An 18,548-nucleotide genomic window follows, 5' to 3' on the forward strand; every position below is an offset into this window, starting at 1 on the left:
CAGTATATCTGTTTAGTCATGGATAATGCTGTGATAGTACAATATATCTGTTTAGTCATGGATAATGCTGTGATAGTACAGTATATCTGTTTAGTCATGGATAATACTGTGATAGTACAATATATCTGTTTAGTCATGGATAATGCTGTGATAGTACAGTATATCTGTTTAGTCATGGATAATGCTGTGATAGTACAATATATCTGTTTAGTCATGGATAATGCTGTGATAGTACAGTATATCTGTTTAGTCATGGATAATGCTGTGATAGTACAGTATATCTGTTTAGTCATGGACAATGCTGTGATAGTACAGTATATATGTTTAGTCATGGATAATGCTGTGATAGTACAGTATATCTGTTTAGTCATGGATAATGCTGTGATAGTACAGTATATCTGTTTAGTCATGGATAATGCTGTGATAGTACAGTATATCTGTTTAGTCATGGATAATGCTGTGATAGTACAGTATATCTGTTTAGTCATAGACAATGCTGTGATAGTACAGTATATCTGTTTAGTCATAGACAATGCTGTGATAGTACAGTATATCTGTTTAGTCATGGATAATGCTGTGATAGTACAGTATATCTGTTTAGTCATGGATAATGCTGTGATAGTACAGTATATCTGTTTAGTCATGGACAATGCTGTGATAGTACAGTATATCTGTTTAGTCATGGATAATGCTGTGATAGTACAGTATATCTGTTTAGTCATGGATAATGCTGTGATAGTACAGTATATCTGTTTAGTCATGGATAATGCTGTGATAGTACAGTATATCTGTTTAGTCATGGATAATGCTGTGATAGTACAGTATATCTGTTTAGTCATGGACAATGCTGTGATAGTACAGTATATCTGTTTAGTCATGGATAATGCTGTGATAGTACAGTATATCTGTTTAGTCATGGATAATGCTGTGATAGTACAGTATATCTGTTTAGTCATGGATAATGCTGTGATAGTACAGTATATCTGTTTAGTCATGGATAATGCTGTGATAGTACAGTATATCTGTTTAGTCATAGACAATGCTGTGATAGTACAGTATATCTGTTTAGTCATAGACAATGCTGTGATAGTACAGTATATCTGTTTAGTCATGGATAATGCTGTGATAGTACAGTATATCTGTTTAGTCATGGATAATGCTGTGATAGTACAGTATATCTGTTTAGTCATGGACAATGCTGTGATAGTACAGTATATCTGTTTAGTCATGGATAATGCTGTGATAGTACAGTATATCTGTTTAGTCATGGATAATGCTGTGATAGTACAGTATATATCTGTTTAGTCATGGATAATGCTGTGATAGTACAGTATATCTGTTTAGTCATGGATAATGCTGTGATAGTACAGTATATCTGTTTAGTCATGGATAATGCTGTGATAGTACAGTATATCTGTTTAGTCATGGATAATGCTGTGATAGTACAGTATATCTGTTTAGTCATAGACAATGCTGTGATAGTACAGTATATCTGTTTAGTCATAGACAATGCTGTGATAGTACAGTATATCTGTTTAGTCATGGATAATGCTGTGATAGTACAGTATATCTGTTTAGTCATGGACAATGCTGTGATAGTACAGTATATCTGTTTAGTCATGGATAATGCTGTGATAGTACAGTATATCTGTTTAGTCATGGATAATGCTGTGATAGTACAGTATATCTGTTTAGTCATGGATAATGCTGTGATAGTACAGTATATCTGTTTAGTCATGGATAATGCTGTGATAGTACAGTATATCTGTTTAGTCATGGACAATGCTGTGATAGTACAGTATATCTGTTTAGTCATGGATAATGCTGTGATAGTATAGTATATCTGTTTAGTCATGGATAATGCTGTGATAGTACAGTATATCTGTTTAGTCATGGATAATGCTGTGATAGTACAGCATATCTGTTTAGTCATGGATAATGCTGTGATAGTACAGTATATCTGTTTAGTCATGGATAATGCTGTGATAGTACAGTATATCTGTTTAGTCATGGATAATGCTGTGATAGTACAGTATATCTGTTTAGTCATGGATAATGCTGTGATAGTACAGTATATCTGTTTAGTCATGGATAATGCTGTGATAGTACAGTATATCTGTTTAGTCATGGATAATGCTGTGATAGTACAGTATATCTGTTTAGTCATGGACAATGCTGTGATAGTACAGTATATCTGTTTAGTCATGGATAATGCTGTGATAGTATAGTATATCTGTTTAGTCATGGATAATGCTGTGATAGTACAGTATATCTGTTTAGTCATGGATAATGCTGTGATAGTACAGTATATCTGTTTAGTCATGGATAATGCTGTGATAGTACAGTATATCTGTTTAGTCATGGACAATGCTGTGATAGTACAGTATATCTGTTTAGTCATGGATAATGCTGTGATAGTATAGTATATCTGTTTAGTCATGGATAATGCTGTGATAGTACAGTATATCTGTTTAGTCATGGATAATGCTGTGATAGTACAGTATATCTGTTTAGTCATGGATAATGCTGTGATAGTACAGTATATCTGTTTAGTCATAGACAATGCTGTGATAGTACAGTATATCTGTTTAGTCATAGACAATGCTGTGATAGTACAGTATATCTGTTTAGTCATGGATAATGCTGTGATAGTACAGTATATCTGTTTAGTCATGGATAATGCTGTGATAGTACAGTATATCTGTTTAGTCATGGACAATGCTGTGATAGTACAGTATATCTGTTTAGTCATGGATAATGCTGTGATAGTACAGTATATCTGTTTAGTCATGGATAATGCTGTGATAGTACAGTATATCTGTTTAGTCATGGATAATGCTGTGATAGTACAGTATATCTGTTTAGTCATGGATAATGCTGTGATAGTACAGTATATCTGTTTAGTCATGGATAATGCTGTGATAGTACAGTATATCTGTTTAGTCATGGATAATGCTGTGATAGTACAGTATATCTGTTTAGTCATAGACAATGCTGTGATAGTACAGTATATCTGTTTAGTCATAGACAATGCTGTGATAGTACAGTATATCTGTTTAGTCATGGATAATGCTGTGATAGTACAGTATATCTGTTTAGTCATGGACAATGCTGTGATAGTACAGTATATCTGTTTAGTCATGGATAATGCTGTGATAGTACAGTATATCTGTTTAGTCATGGATAATGCTGTGATAGTACAGTATATCTGTTTAGTCATGGATAATGCTGTGATAGTACAGTATATCTGTTTAGTCATGGATAATGCTGTGATAGTACAGTATATCTGTTTAGTCATGGACAATGCTGTGATAGTACAGTATATCTGTTTAGTCATGGATAATGCTGTGATAGTATAGTATATCTGTTTAGTCATGGATAATGCTGTGATAGTACAGTATATCTGTTTAGTCATGGATAATGCTGTGATAGTACAGCATATCTGTTTAGTCATGGATAATGCTGTGATAGTACAGTATATCTGTTTAGTCATGGATAATGCTGTGATAGTACAGTATATCTGTTTAGTCATGGATAATGCTGTGATAGTACAGTATATCTGTTTAGTCATGGATAATGCTGTGATAGTACAGTATATCTGTTTAGTCATGGATAATGCTGTGATAGTACAGTATATCTGTTTAGTCATGGATAATGCTGTGATAGTACAGTATATCTGTTTAGTCATGGACAATGCTGTGATAGTACAGTATATCTGTTTAGTCATGGATAATGCTGTGATAGTATAGTATATCTGTTTAGTCATGGATAATGCTGTGATAGTACAGTATATCTGTTTAGTCATGGATAATGCTGTGATAGTACAGTATATCTGTTTAGTCATGGATAATGCTGTGATAGTACATTATATCTGTTTAGTCATGGATAATGCTGTGATAGTACAGTATATCTGTTTAGTCATGGACAATGCTGTGATAGTACAGTATATCTGTTTAGTCATGGATAATGCTGTGATAGTATAGTATATCTGTTTAGTCATGGATAATGCTGTGATAGTATAGTATATCTGTTTAGTCATGGATAATGCTGTGATAGTACAGTATATCTGTTTAGTCATGGATAATGCTGTGATAGTACAGTATATCTGTTTAGTCATGGATAATGCTGTGATAGTATAGTATATCTGTTTAGTCATGGACAATGCTGTGATAGTACAGTATACAGCGTGCAGCCTACTGTAGGTCACCATATTTGTGTTTTCATGCTGAGCAGATGCAAGTGTGTGTGTGTGTGTGTGTGTGTGTGTGTGTGTGTGTGTGTGTGTGTGTGTGTGTGTGTGTGTGTGTGTGTGTGTGTGTGTGTGTGTGTGTGTGTGTGTGTGTGTGTGTGTGTAGGTGTGTGTGTTTTAGTATGCCAAATACGATGGGTATTTTTTCCACTAGAAGTTGGAAAATTGCTGTGGGGACTGGCTTCCATTTAGCCACAAGAGCATTAGTGAGGTCGGGCACTGATGTTGAGCAATTAGACCTGGCTCGAAGTCTGCGTTCCAATTCATCCCTAAGGTGTTCGAGCTCAGGGCTCTGTGCAGGCCAGTCAAGTTCTTCCACACCGATCTCCACAAACCATTTCTGTGTGGTCCCTGCAGCAATGTTCCAACATCTAGTGGAAAGGCTTCCTATAAGAGTGGAGGCTGTTATAGCAGCAAAGTGGGGACCAACTCCATATTAATGCCCATGATTCTGGAATGAGATGTTTGGCGAGCAGGTGTCCACATACTTTTGGCCATGTTATGTATATAATAGAACAGCAGCGTTGACTGTGTGTGTGTGTGGTGTGTGTGTGTATGTGAATTTGTGTGTGTGTGTGTGTATGTGCGTTTGTGTGTGTGTGTGTGTGTGTGTGTGTGTGTGTGTGTGTGTGTGTGTGTGTGTTTATATGTGTGTTTGTGTGGGTGTTTATGGATATATGCTGTCTCATCTGCTTCCCATGAATGTCCCAGTGATATATAGGTATCAGGTGTGGTGATCCGTTCTGACTGGTGCCTTTCAGGAGAAAGAGGAGAGAAGAGAGAAAAGAGAAGAGAGAGAGAAACAGAGAGGAAGTGAGAGTGTTCTCCTCTGATCAGAGAGAGAGAGGATGTGAGTGTATTCTCACAGCTGAGGATAATACCCGGTTTGTGTCTGCATGCTAGTTGACCCCTGCCCCTTTAGGGCACGCATGCGCACGCACACACACACACACACACACACACACACACACACACACACACACACACACACACACACACACACACACACACACACACACACACACACACACACACACACACACACACACACACACACACACACACACACACACACACACACACACAGCGCTTTGTTCAGACAGCCTGGCGAGGGAGAGACAGGATGAAATAAAGGAATTCAACACCAACCCTGTTGTTTTTCACGTTCAAACCCTCACAACCTCCACCCCTCTCCTTTCCCCAATCTCTGCTGTAGAAGCACTCTTCACTCACTTAACCTGCCCCTCCTCCAACCTCCATGACTCCACTTCAGCTCTCTAATTGATTGAGCAGCCCAGATTAAGGCTCATAATCATTCCAAGGCATGGATGAAGCAATAAACAGAGGGGTGGGGATGGATGATGAAAGCCAGGGATTGACCGGAGAGGGAGAGGAAGGTCAAACTCGGCGGAAAATCTGTCCTCCTCCGGCAGGTGGCGTTTTTTCATTGTTTCGCCCACCAAGTGAGTTTTTGTATGGAGGTCAATGAGAGTTTCGAATTTGGTCAACAAAAACATGAATGGCATTTTTAGCGCACGTGAGGTTTATTTGTTACAATCAACGTTTCATAATGCTTAAGGGGTTACGAGTGAACTGATATAAGTAGGACACGTGACATCCTGCCAACTTTGAGGAAAACACTTTATATCGGAGTTGTCTGGAGATGGCTATGCATATTCATGGCATGAGGCTAGTAGCATAATATCTCTCTCCATTGAATACAGGCGGTTGACATTAACAACCCTCATCGAATATTGCAAAAAGGATTACAGTAATAAGATTTATTCACCAATCCAAAAGAAAGTATAGGCGGGGGCTAGACAGCCCGCCGTGCCGCTTTGAGGACAACGACTCCCATTGTTATGGCGGAGAGACAGTATCTTGTCAGTATATCCATCATCTCCGGAATGACTGCCTGTCTGGTTTTCTTCTCCGGTCTCTTCCTGGTGTGATGACATTACATTTACATTACATTTAAGTCATTTAGCAGACGCTCTTATCCAGAGCGACTTACAAATTGGTGCATTCACCTTATGACATCCAGTGGGACAGTCACTTAACAATAGAGCATCTAAAACTTAGGGGGGGTGGGGTGAGATGACATCATAATGTCAAAGTGTTCTCTCCGGGCCTGAGGGAGGGGGAGAGAGACCTAACATCAGGAGATGTAATAAGAGAATGAGCAATGACAGAGACAGAGACGGGGACATGGACCATGGGCATGGAGGATCCTGGGGGTGGAAAAAGCAGTAGATCGACTTTAATCCTTAACCGCTACAGGGTCTGGACCATATCTGTTTGAGAGATGAAGGGGTATTGAAGAATTAGTAGATATTTTATTTAGGGTTCAGTGACCTTTCGGGTGGTCTCTGTGTGTGTGTGTGTGTGTGTGTGTGTGTGTGTGTGTGTGTGTGTGTGCGTGCGTGCGTGCGTGCGTGCGTGCGTGCGTGCGTGCGTGTGTTTAGAATGGCAGCCTGTCAGGCTAGCTCCTGAACACACACCCTGAACGTGCAGGCTGCTCTATGTTTTGAAAGTGTAAGGTTACTACAGCTACTGATGTTGGCAGCCTGTTCAGTCAGATCAGCCATAGCTTTTCCACATGGCTCCGACACTTGCAAAACAGAAGCTTTAAAAAAGGCACTGGAAAAGTCTATGGAAAAACAATTTCAGGCCTATATCATGTTGTGGGTGTTTTGGTAAGGGGGTTGAGGGCCACTAACTAACCTGGGCCACTAACACCAGCAGCATATAAACTAACCTGACATGTCGTGGAAATTTCCTTAATTACCAAATGATGAGAGAGGAAATCACACACCAGTCAGAGTTATGCTTAATAATCTTCACCTTGAATTATAATTAAGCTTTTGCAATAGCATTTTGACTTTCAACAGTTCAGTATCTCTAATGAAAAGTTGAGAGTGGTCAACATAATGGCAACTGGGATCCACCCCCCCTTCCCCCTAGTTGTCATGACAAACCACAGGTCTTAGGAACTTACACAAAGAAAGACTTTACTTCAGAGAGGAGTATCCCCTAGTCAGACAGAGTTGGCTATAAATGATCGTTTAGTTTGGTCTCCTAAACAAAGCTCGTATATCGTCCCTGGCACAAAATGGTACCAAGACATTACCCCCACCCTATGATATATATCAAATTGTCATTTTAGATACCCCATCCTAAATACAACCAATTCTGGACAAGCTCACGGAGAGGAAAGTGAGCCTTTAGGTCAAGATAGGGGCAACGAGAGAGGGAACATAGAATGGTTCCAGACACTGCCATCCTCCTCTCCCCGATGGGAAAAGTAGGGAGTGACTGGCACACAGACACAGTGGAGCCAATAGATAATTGGTTCCCCATCAATCATCCCTTCACATGGTTCAAAAGATATGTTTACACATGACACCTTGACCTCTCCCCTCTCTGCGGCCCAAGCAACTTAGTCTTGACAGAGAACAGATAATTGCAAATGGCCACCACTATAGTACAACAAAATACATTCTCATGAGAAATAACTCATAAGCATATCATGAAAATAAAACATCTTATCTATGTTACCCAACTAATTCTGATTAATCCCCAACAGACACCATCAGGGTATGAACTAACTGGACACCATCAGGGTATAAACTAACCTGACACCATCAAGGTATAAACTAACCTGACACCATCAGGGTATGAACTAACTGGACACCAGCGGGGTATAAACTAACCTGACACCATCAAGGTATAAACTAACCTGACACCATCAGGGTATGAACTAACTGGACACCAGCAGGGTATAAACTAACCTGACACCATCAGGGTATAAACTAACCTGACACCATCAAGGTATAAACTAAACTGACACCATCAAGGTATAAACTAACCTGACACCATCAGGGTATAAACTAACCTAACACCATCAGGGTGTAAACTAGCCTGACACCATCAAGGTATAAACTAACCTGACACCATCAAGGTATAAACTAACTGGACACCAGCAGGGTATAAACTAACCTGACACCATCAAGGTATAAACTAACCTGACACCATCAGGGTGTAAACTAACCGGACACCATCAAGGTATAAACTAACCTGACACTATCAGGGTATAAACTAACCTGACACCATCAAGGTATAAACTAACCTGACACCATCAGGGTATAAACTAACCTGACACCATCAAGGTATAAACTAACCTGACACCATCAAGGTATAAACTAACCTGACACCATCAGGGTATAAACTAACCTGACACCATCAAGGTATAAACTAACCTGACACCATCAGGGTATAAACTAACCTGACACCATCAGGGTATAAACTAAACTGACACCATCAGGGTATGAACTAACTGGACACCAGCAGGGTATAAACTAACCTGACACTATCAGGGTATAAACTAACCTGACACCATCAAGGTATAAACTAACCTGACACCATCAGGGTATAAACTAAACTGACACCATCAGGGTATGAACTAACTGGACACCAGCAGGGTATAAACTAACCTGACACTATCAGGGTATAAACTAACCTGACACCATCAAGGTATAAACTAACCTGACACTATCAGGGTATAAACTAACCTGACACCATCAAGGTATAAACTAAACTGACACCATCAATGTATAAACTAACCTGACACCATCAGGGTATAAACTAACCTAACACCATCAGGGTGTAAACTAACCTGACACCATCAAGGTATAAACTAACCTGACACCATCAAGGTATAAACTAACTGGACACCAGCAGGGTATAAACTAACCTGACACCATCAAGGTATAAACTAACCTGACACCATCAGGGTGTAAACTAACCGGACACCATCAAGGTATAAACTAACCTGACACCATCAGGGTATAAACTAACCTGACACCATCAAGGTATAAACTAATCTGACACCATCAGGGTATAAACTAACCTGACACTATCAGGGTATAAACTAAACTGACACCATCAGGGTATGAACTAACTGGACACCAGCAGGGTATAAACTAAACTGACACCATCAGGGTATAAACTAACCTGACACCATCAGGGTATAAACTAACCTGACACCATCAAGGTATAAACTAAACTGACACCATCAAGGTATAAACTAACCTGACACCATCAGGGTATAAACTAACCTAACACCATCAGGGTGTAAACTAACCTGACACCACCAAGGTATAAACTAACCTGACACCATCAAGGTATAAACTAACTGGACACCAGCAGGGTATAAACTAACCTGACACCATCAAGGTATAAACTAACCTGACACCATCAGGGTGTAAACTAACCGGACACCATCAAGGTATAAACTAACCTGACACTATCAGGGTATAAACTAACCTGACACCATCAAGGTATAAACTAACCTGACACCATCAGGGTATAAACTAACCTGACACCATCAAGGTATAAACTAACCTGACACCATCAAGGTATAAACTAACCTGACACCATCAGGGTATAAACTAACCTGACACCATCAAGGTATAAACTAACCTGACACCATCAGGGTATAAACTAACCTGACACCATCAAGGTATAAACTAACCTGACACCATCAAGGTATAAACTAACCTGACACCATCAAGGTATAAACTAACCTGACACCATCTGGGTATAAACTAACCTGACACCATCAGGGTATAAACTAACCTGACACCATCAAGGTATAAACTAACCTGACACCATCAAGGTATAAACTAACCTGACACCATCAAGGTATAAACTAACCTGACACCATCAGGGTATAAACTAACCTGACACCATCAGGGTATAAACTAACCTGACACCATCAGGGTATAAACTAACCTGACACCATCAGGGTATAAACTAACCTGACACCATCAAGGTATAAACTAACCTGACACCATCAGGGTATAAACTAACCTGACACCATCAGGGTATAAACTAACCTGACACCATCAAGGTATAAACTAACCTGACACCATCAGGGTGTATACGTGTGGGCCCACACACACACACCTCTCAGGTTTAACTGGCTGCTGGACCTTCCTCTCCACCAATAAATTATGTTTTTGATTCCTTTCTGAGCTTTGTTTTTTTGCACACACACAAAGGGAGTCCATGGCATTTACTGAACAAATGTTATGAGGAACGTTATCACTCATTTAATAGGTCTGGCACCACCATCCGCCGTCTGACCTACAAAACATTTTACATCACTTATGCAGCCTATGTTTTACAGATTTTCCAGGAGTGATCCAGGTAGCCAGACCTTTTCCCACCGAAACACGGTTCTGCTCCATTTGAGGATATATAATTCTACTGATTACATAACACTTGAAATAAACGCTGTCTCTGATTAAATGTTGGGTCCACAGAACTGTCTGGATGGCCAGGAATGTTTGACTGAGCTGGGTATCTTGTACAGTGGTTCATGCTTTAAAAGTTGCGTCCTACTGCGGCACACCTTGCTGCAGCATTCTGTGGCACACTAATTGTCAGCCATTTTTTTCTGTTAATGTAAGTTATTGCTAGTTTGACCACCAGAGGGCATCTTTGAGAAGCATTTGATAATTTTCCATATTGCAGGCTCGCGGGAGACCGGGTTCAATCCCCAACGGGCAGGAAGGAGTAGGCTGTCCTTGTAAATAAGTTAGTTCTTAACTGATTCCATTAGTGTTATTTCATAGTTGTGATGTCTTCACTATTATTCTACAATGTAGAAAAATCCTGGAATGCGTAAGTGTGTCCAAACTTTTGACTGGTACTTTCTCAATTAATTTGATTAATATGATGGTGTTTCTATTCCATGAAAAACAAAAAACCCTCTGAATTTCTATTAGGATGGAATGGAAAATATGGCGCTGTACAACATGACGGTCGGCAGTACAGTACTGGGCTATTTAGCTAAAGAATCCCTGTGTCTTGCGGTCGGGGCAACTCATAAGCTGGCCATGTCCTATTTGTTTCATAGTCAATATATAATCACATTTCATGACAGTGTAATGCTAGCTTCTTTTACAGGAGGATGAAAGAACACAATATGTCTGTCAGGGAATGCTATTCTGATATGTCAGATGAAGAGTTAGACCAGAAAGTCACGGCCATTAAGGCAAGGATGCCCCTTGCCGGCTTTAATATGGTCAAGGAAAGTCTCAGAGCAATGGGCCATCGTGTACAATGGAGAATATTTAGGGAGTCAGGTAATGTATCATTGCCAGATTGATCCAGCTTCGTTGCGTTGCTCGGCAAAAATACTCTCTTCCTGCTCCCCTGTCTCTCGTCCACATTGATCCAAAACATAAATTGATAAGGTACTAAGATGTATAGTGTCTCCATCAAATCTAAGAAGTCATTTGAACTTTTTTATTCTTACTTATTCCAAGACACATTTTCAATGATGTATGAAATTGGAGTAGTTCTTCATCAACTGGTAATACATACATAATGAAGCAGGCTAATAGATTTAACATTTCACTTTTAATTCCAATGCTTTCAAGATACAACTGTTATGCAGGTGAAGGAGGACCCAAACGCGACTTAACAGAAACAGAGTTTATTAATGCTCAAATCCGAATAACTGAAATCCTCTAGATAGTTGAGGGGAAAACAACTGGAGAGCGGCCACAGACTGCAGGTCGGGTAGGCGCAGGCCGTAGTCAACAGAGACACCTGCTCACACGCAGCGTCTGAAGAAGGCACAAAACACGACAGGACAGGGTGATACACAATCACGGCAAAAAACACGACAGGACAGGGCGAAACGCAATACAGCATGGAATACAAAACAAGGAACCGACGGAACAGGGACGGAACACAAAGGAATAAATAGGGAGTCTAATCAGGGAAAGGATCGGGAACAGGTGTGGGAATTAAATGATGATTAGGGAATAGGAACAGCTGGGAGCAGGAACGGAACGACAGAGAAGAGAGAGCGAGAGAGTGAGAGAGGGAGGGGGAGAGAGAGGGATAGAACCAAACAAGACCAGCAGAGGGAAACGAATAGCATGGGGAGCACAGGGACAAGACATGACAATGAATGACAAACATGACAGTACCCCCCCACTCACCGAGCGCCTCCTGGCGCACTCGAGGAGGAATCCTGGCGGCAACGGAGGAAATCATCGATGAGCGAACGGTCCAGCACGTCCCGAGACGGAACCCAACTCCTCTCCTCAGGACCGTAACCCTCCCAATCCACTAGGTATTGGTGACCCCGTCCCCGAGAACGCATGTCCATAATTTTATGTACCTTGTAAATAGGAGCGCTCTCGACAAGGACGGGAGGGGGAGGGAAGACGAACGGGGGTGCGAAGAAAGGGCTTAACACAGGAGACATGGAAGACAGGATGGACGCGACGAAGATGTCGCGGAAGAAGCAGTCGCACAGCGACAGGATTGACGACCTGGGAGACACGGAACGGACCAATGAACCGCGGAGTCAACTTACGAGAAGCTGTCGTAAGAGGAAGGTTGCGAGTGGAAAGCCACACTCTCTGGCCGCAACAATACCTTGGACTCTTAATCCTGCGTTTATTGGCGGCTCTCACCGTCTGTGCCCTGTAACGGCAAAGTGCAGACCTCACCCTCCTCCAGGTGCGCTCACAACGTTGGACAAACGCTTGAGCGGAGGGAACGCTGGACTCGGCAAGCTGGGATGAGAACAGAGGAGGCTGGTAACCCAGACTACTCTGAAACGGAGATAACCCGGTAGCAGACGAAGGAAGCGAATTGTGAGCGTATTCTGCCCAGGGGAGCTGTTCTGCCCAAGACGCAGGGTTCCTGAAAGAAAGGCTGCGTAGTATGCGACCAATCGTCTGATTGGCCCTCTCTGCTTGACCGTTAGACTGGGGATGAAACCCGGAAGAGAGACTGACGGACGCACCAATCAAACGACAGAACTCCCTCCAAAACTGTGACGTGAATTGCGGACCTCTGTCTGAAACGGCGTCTAACGGGAGGCCATGAATTCTGAATACATTCTCAATAATGATTTGTGCCGTCTCCTTAGCGGAAGGAAGTTTAGCGAGGGGAATGAAATGTGCCGCCTTAGAGAACCTATCGACAACCGTCAGAATCACAGTCTTCCCCGCAGACAAAGGCAGACCGGTAATGAAGTCTAAGGCAATGTGAGACCATGGTCGAGAAGGAATGGGGAGCGGTCTGAGACGACCGGCAGGAGGAGAGTTACCCGACTTAGTCTGCGCGCAGTCCGAACAGGCAGCCACGAAACGGCGCGTGTCACGCTCCTGAGTCGGCCACCAAAAGCGCTGGCGAATAGACGCAAGAGTGCCTCGAACACCGGGATGACCCGCTAACTTGGCAGAGTGAGCCCACTGAAGAACAGCCAGACGAGTGGAAACAGGAACGAAAAGGAGGTTACTAGGACAAGCGCGCGGCGACGCAGTGTGCGTGAGTGCTTGCTTAACCTGTCTTTCAATTCCCCAGACTGTTAACCCGACAACACGCCCATAAGGAAGAATCCCCTCGGGATCAGTAGAAGCCACAGAAGAACTAAACAGACGGGATAAGGCATCAGGCTTGGTGTTCTTGCTACCCGGACGGTAAGAAATCACAAACTCGAAACGAGCGAAAAACAACGCCCAACGAGCTTGACGGGCATTAAGTCGTTTGGCAGAACGGATGTACTCAAGGTTCTTATGGTCTGTCCAAACGACAAAAGGAACGGTCGCCCCCTCCAACCACTGTCGCCATTCGCCTAGGGCTAAGCGGATGGCGAGCAGTTCACGGTTACCCACATCATAGTTGCGCTCAGATGGCGACAGGCGATGAGAAAAATAAGCGCAAGGATGAACCTTATCGTCAGACTGGGAGCGCTGGGATAGAATGGCTCCCACGCCTACCTCTGAAGCGTCAACCTCGACAATGAATTGTCTAGTGACGTCAGGAGTAACGAGGATAGGAGCGGACGTAAAACGTTCTTTTAGAAGATCAAAAGCTCCCTGGGCGGAACCGGACCACTTAAAACACGTCTTGACAGAAGTAAGAGCTGTGAGAGGGGCAGCAACTTGACCGAAATTACGAATGAAACGCCGATAGAAATTAGCGAAACCTAAGAAGCGCTGCAACTCGACACGTGACCTTGGAACGGGCCAATCACTGACAGCTTGGACCTTAGCGGAATCCATCTGAATGCCTTCAGCGGAAATAACGGAACCGAGAAAAGTAACGGAGGAGACATGAAAAGAGCACTTCTCAGCCTTTACGTAGAGACAATTCTCTAAAAGGCGCTGTAGAACACGTCGAACGTGCTGAACATGAATCTCGAGTGACGGAGAAAAAATCAGGATATCGTCAAGATAGACAAAAACAAAAATGTTCAGCATGTCTCTCAGAACATCATTAACTAATGCCTGAAAAACAGCTGGCGCATTGGCGAGACCGAACGGCAGAACCCGGTACTCAAAATGCCCTAACGGAGTATTAAACGCCGTTTTCCACTCGTCCCCCTCTCTGATGCGCACGAGATGGTAAGCGTTACGAAGGTCCAACTTAGTAAAGCACCTGGCTCCCTGCAGAATCTCGAAGGCTGATGACATAAGGGGAAGCGGATAACGATTCTTAACCGTTATGTCATTCAGCCCTCGATAATCCACGCAGGGGCGCAGAGTACCGTCCTTCTTCTTAACAAAAAGAACCCCGCCCCGGCCGGAGAAGAAGAAGGCACTATGGTACCGGCGTCAAGAGACACAGACAAATAATCCTCGAGAGCCTTACGTTCGGGAGCCGACAGAGAGTATAGTCTACCTCGAGGAGGCGTGGTCCCTGGAAGGAGATCAATACTACAATCATACGACCGGTGAGGAGGAAGGGAGTTGGCTCGGGACCGACTGAAGACCGTGCGCAGATCATGATATTCCTCCGGCACTCCTGTCAAATCGCCAGGTTCCTCCTGAGAAGTAGGGAGAGAAGAAACGGGAGGGATGGCAGACATTAAACACTTCACATGACAAGAAACGTTCCAGGATAGGATAGAATTACTAGACCAATTAATAGAAGGATTATGACATACTAGCCAGGGATGACCCAAAACAACAGGTGTAAACGGTGAACGGAAAATCAAAAAAGAAATAGTCTCACTGTGGTTACCAGATACTGTGAGAGTTAAAGGTAGTGTCTCAAATTTGATACTGGGAAGATGACTACCATCTAAGGCAAACATGGGCGTAGGCCTGTCTAATGGTCTGAAAGGAATGTTATGTTTCCGAGCCCATGCTTCGTCCATGAAACAACCCTCAGCCCCAGAGTCAATCAAAGCACTGCATGTAGCACCCGAACCGGTCCAGCGTAGATGGACCGACATAGTAGTACAAGATCTAGATGAAGGGACCTGAGTAGTAGCGCTCACCAGTAGCCCTCCGCTTACTGATGGGCTCTGGCCTCTTACTGGACATGAAATAACAAAATGTCCAGCCACTCCGCAATAGAGGCACAGGCGGTTGGTGATCCTCTGTTCCCTCTCCTTATTCGAGATGCGAATCCCTCCCAGCTGCATGGGCTCAGTCTCAAAGCCAGAGGGAGATGGTTGCGATGCGGAGCAGGGAAACACCGTTGATGCGAGCTCTCTTCCACGAGCCCGGTGACGAAGATCTACCCGTCGTTCTATGCGGATGGCGAGAGCAATCAAGGAGTCCACATCTGAAGGAACCTCCCGGGAGAGAATCTCATCCTTAACCACTGCGTGGAGTCCCTCCAGAAAACGAGCGAGCAGCGCCGGCTCGTTCCACTCACTAGAGGCAGCAAGAGTGCGAAACTCAATGGAATAATCCGTTATGGACCGTTCACCTTGGCATAAGGAAGCCAGGGCCCTAGAAGCCTCCTCACCAAAAACTGAACGGTCAAAAACCCGAATCATCTCCTCTTTAAAGTTCTGGAATCTGTTAGAGCAATCAGCCCTTGCCTCCCAGATAGCTGTGCCCCATTCTCGAGCCCGGCCAGTAAGGAGTGAAATGACGAAAGCAACCCGAGCTCTCTCTCTAGAGTATGTGTGGGGTTGGAGAGAGAACACAATCTCACACTGCGTGAGAAAGGAGCGGCACTCAGTGGGCTGCCCGGAGTAGCAAGGTGGGTTATTAACCCTGGGTTCAGGAGGCTCGGCAGGCCAGGGAGTAACAGGTGGCACGAGACGTAGACTCTGGAACTGTCCAGAGAGGTCGGAAACCTGAGCGGCCAGGTTCTCCACGGCATGGCGAGCAGCAGACAATTCCTGCTCGTGTCTGCCGAGCATGGCTCCTTGGATCTCGACGGCAGTGTAACGAGCGTCTGAAGTCGCTGGGTCCATTCTTTGGTCGGTTCCTTCTGTTATGCAGGTGAAGGAGGACCCAAACGCGACTTAACAGAAACAGAGTTTATTAATGCTCAAATCCGAATAACTGAAATCCTCTAGATAGTTGAGGGAAAACAACTGGAGAGCGGCCACAGACTGCAGGTCGCTTCGGGTAGGCGCAGGCCGTAGTCAACAGAGACACCTGCTCACACGCAGCGTCTGAAGAAGGCACAAAACACGACAGGACAGGGTGATACACAATCACGGCAAAAAACACGACAGGACAGGGCGAAACGCAATACAGCATGGAATACAAAACAAGGAACCGACGGAACAGGGACGGAACACAAAGGAATAAATAGGGAGTCTAATCAGGGGAAAGGATCGGGAACAGGTGTGGGAATTAAATGATGATTAGGGGAATAGGAACAGCTGGGAGCAGGAACGGAACGACAGAGAGAAGAGAGAGCGAGAGAGTGAGAGAGGGAGGGGGAGAGAGAGGGATAGAACCAAACAAGACCAGCAGAGGGAAACGAATAGCATGGGGAGCACAGGGACAAGACATGACAATGAATGACAAACATGACAACAACAGGTATGTATATTATTTTGTATGCATATTGCATATATCCCATCACCTAATGAACAACCACAATACCAGTCTGGTGTAAAGCATATGTCCCATCACCTAATGAACAACCACCAGTCTGGTGTAAAGCATATTTCCCATCACCTAATGAACAACCACAATACCAGTCTGGTGTAAAGGATATGTCCCATCACCTAATGAACAACCACCAGTCTGGTGTAAAGCATATTTCCCATCACCTAATGAACAACCACAATACCAGTCTGGTGTAAAGCATATTTCCCATCACCTAATGAACAACCACAATACCAGTCTGGTGTAAAGCATATTTCCCATCACCTAATGAACAACCACAATACCAGTCTGGTGTAAAGGATATGTCCCATCACCTAATGAACAACCACCAGTCTGGTGTAAAGCATATTTCCCATCACCTAATGAACAACCACCAGTCTGGTGTTAATCTTTCTGTATTGACGTCAAAATGACATCTGCTGCTTTAGATTCAACGGTCATATCTCAGTTATTGTTTTCATATCTACAAAAAAGAAACTATTTTATTTACTTTCAGAGTGCAAGCTGATCAACTGGTCAAAAATGTAGATATTGCCAGATGTTCACTGTCCGAGGAACAGGCCGTGGAAGCTTTATTCCTGGCGATCGTGTCCATAACCAGAGGTAATTAAACTGTTCTGTGTTCTTTTTCTCTCTTCCTCTCTGTCTTGTTGTACATGGAACCTGTCTCACATGCACAGTTTGGAGGAAGAAGGATACCCTGACCAGTCTAATTCTATCCACCTCTTCTGTGTGGGATATGTGTTCCTACCTAGTCTGCGGGCAGATCTGCAGCATTTCACAGAGTTGGAATAATCACCCTTTAAGTACAGAGGCAAATCTGACACCTCAGCAGCTGTTGTCTTAGCACTACACAACTGATTCAAATGATCAAGTAAGTGGTATTTATGTCTAATAATGACATTATCTTCTATTGTTTGTCCTCATGTGTTGGTTTTTCAGCATAAGGTTTTCTGTAAGGTACAGGCTACAATGTGGGGATCTCATGACTGGTATTAACTACAATGCATGTACGTATATAGGACTTGCATCCTTGGCACAATAAAGTTATTATATTAAAAATCAAATCAAATACAAATCAAATGTATTCGTCACATACACATGGTTAGCAGATGTTAATGCGAGAATAGCGAAATGCTTGTGCTTCTAGTTCCGACAATGCAGTAATAACCAACGAGTAATCTAACCTAACAATTCCAAAACTACTACATTATACACACAAGTGTAAAGAGATAAAGAATATGTACATAAAGATATATGAATGAGCGATGGTACAGAACGGCTTAGGCAAGATGCAGTAGATGGTACAGTGGCTAATGATACATGTATTACATAAAGATGCAGTAGATGATAGAGTACAGTATAGACATATACATATGAGATGAATAATGTAGGGTATG

Source organism: Oncorhynchus gorbuscha, linkage group LG13 (genome assembly GCF_021184085.1).
Source record: "Oncorhynchus gorbuscha isolate QuinsamMale2020 ecotype Even-year linkage group LG13, OgorEven_v1.0, whole genome shotgun sequence".
NCBI lineage: Eukaryota > Metazoa > Chordata > Actinopteri > Salmoniformes > Salmonidae > Oncorhynchus > Oncorhynchus gorbuscha.